At 61.8% G+C, this 2,233-nt stretch overlaps 1 protein-coding gene across 1 annotated transcript in view; it reads right to left on the bottom strand.

Moving 5' to 3' along the window:
- TAFA5 (TAFA chemokine like family member 5) overlaps positions 1 to 2,233 on the bottom strand; it is a gene marked incomplete at its 5' end in the record, with an annotated part of 138,555 nt that overhangs the window by 85,783 nt on the left and 50,539 nt on the right. The window lies entirely within an intron of this gene.

Raw genomic sequence — 2,233 nt, 5'->3', positions numbered from 1 at the left:
GGCAGCCCTGCGGAGGCACCAGGCCTGCAGGTTCCCGCTGATGGGGGGAGGGGAGCTCAGGGCTTTGCAGAGCCGCCGCCGTGGGTGGAGACAGCTTGGCCCAGCACGCCCGGGAATCACAGACCACCGTGTCCATGATAACGACAGCCCCGCAGGCAAGCTGCAGTGCCTGTATTTGTGTCGAGGACACACAGGCTTGCAGAGAGAACTGTGGTTTGTCTCAGAGCCTCTTCTCCCAACAGCTAAGTCAGAAGGACTCCACTCAGGTCTGGTGGGTCACAGCACTGCCAAGTACAGGCTGCAGAGGCGTCTGCCCAGAAACGCTTGGGGCTCAAAGACGCAGCCAGAAGTTGCCCATCCTTTCAGGAAGAAAAGCTTCCCTGGCGAGCTCCTCTTCATCCCTCAATACCCTGCTCAAATGATCCCTTGCAGATATAGTTTTGCCAGCACCCCAGACAGGAAGAGACGGCCGTGCTCTGGGGTCCCACAGCCCCTGCCCCATAATCTGGGCCCCAGCCCTGCAGCAGTCAGTCCCCCAGGAGCACACACCATTTCTGAATGAATGAATGAATGAATGAGGGAATGAATGAATGAATTAGCAAGAAGTCAATTACTAAATGAACAAACAGGTGCACAGACACTGTGCTCCCCTCGCCCAAGCTCCCCTGTGAGGCGCACAGTAGCGTCAGCATTAACCGTCCCAGGTTAAGCCCGGCTCACACGGATTCCAACCAATGCCATGAGGCTCGAGTCCTCTCTTCAGCGGCCAGCACCACATGTGAGGAAACTTACGATGCACACAGAGCGGGAAAACAGAAAAGCAAAAATTAAATCAGACGGCAGCCGGGAAAATGCCCCCCGTGCAGAACACGAGCCAGCGACTTTGTGTGGCCTCCGCCAGAAGCGGCCAGGTTTTGATCTGGGTCTCTGGGACCTGGCTCCTGAGGCGCGGGAAGGCTCGCTGGAGAGGGGCGAGGACGTGGGTTCAGGCGAGCAGACCTAGATTCAACTAGTTATCAGTTCTGACCCCAGCTCTCCCTGCAGGCTCGCGGATGAGGAGAGAGGTGGGGACGCCACTGAGCGTGTCTGCCTGGGCCGTGCCCCTCGCCGAATCAGCCAGCGTCAGCAAGGAGCGTGCTCGCGTCACCAGCAGCCTGTTCTAGTTTTGGGGGCCGGACGGGGTGGGATGCGCAGGGGTGAATGCAGTTCGCTGGGAGTCAGGAAGGCCGGCCTGAACTCACCTGGGATCAGGCTCGGCAGCACGGTGTTCCCGAATCCATAGCCGGCCTGGAGGAGACACACACCTGCTCAACCACACGCCTTTTGCGGGACGCTGACGGATAGATGTTTTTACTAAGGACGCACAACGGTTCTTAAAAACAAAGGCAGCCTCCATGATGAGCTCCTCTGAACGCCAGACCCTTGCAACGCTCGCACTTGCCTCTGGCCCCCGCCCCCGCAACCCCAAAGAGCCCTTCAGGGCTGGCAGCGCAGTGGCCGTGGGGGCCAGAAGGCAGCCGACACAGGGCACAGGGTGGGGGGTCAGCCGGGAGCCCGGCTGGGCCTCCAGGGTACGCTGGGTGCCGCAGGCCCCCTTGGCCAGGCGGAGCAGGCGGCTCAGCCCCACAGGTGCACGGGGTGTCTGGACTGGCGTGGCTGGGCCGGGTCCGCTCCCCACCACCCTGCCAGAGGCCCGGAGGGGCTGGGGCTCCAGAGCAGACCCACTGCCCCTCCACGTCCCCCGACAGTCCCAGGACGGGCTCATTGGTGATGCTGGGGGCAAAGGGACCCCAATCCAATCAGTCTTCATCCCCCAAGGTGGCCTCGTGGCTCTACTCTCCCCATCCCTGGGGGCCTTTGGGACTGTGGGGACTACCCTGAGGCACTCCTGGCCTGTTAGAAAGCCTGCCCCTGGTGCTGCTCCCCTTCACTCCCAAAGTGGCCCCCCCACCACCGGTAGTGAATTTCCGAGCTCACGTACTGAGCCCTGAAGATCTCCCAGCCCCGTGCTCGGCACCTGCTGTCATTCCTCAGGTGACCTTCATGAGGGCTGCGTGTGTCTCAGGGTCATAGGTCAGGAGGAGGGGGGCTCCCAAGCAAAGGCAGCCGAACTGGGGAGGACCCAGAGCCCCGCGCAGAGGCTGTTGGGGAATGAAGGGCATGGCTGACCCCTGAGACCCGGTCACTTTGTCACGCTGTGACCACACCTCCTGCAGACCCCCCCCCCCCCCCG

This window comes from Ailuropoda melanoleuca, chromosome 15 (genome assembly GCF_002007445.2).
Source record: "Ailuropoda melanoleuca isolate Jingjing chromosome 15, ASM200744v2, whole genome shotgun sequence".
NCBI lineage: Eukaryota > Metazoa > Chordata > Mammalia > Carnivora > Ursidae > Ailuropoda > Ailuropoda melanoleuca.
This window is presented reverse-complemented; position numbering and strand designations above follow the sequence as displayed.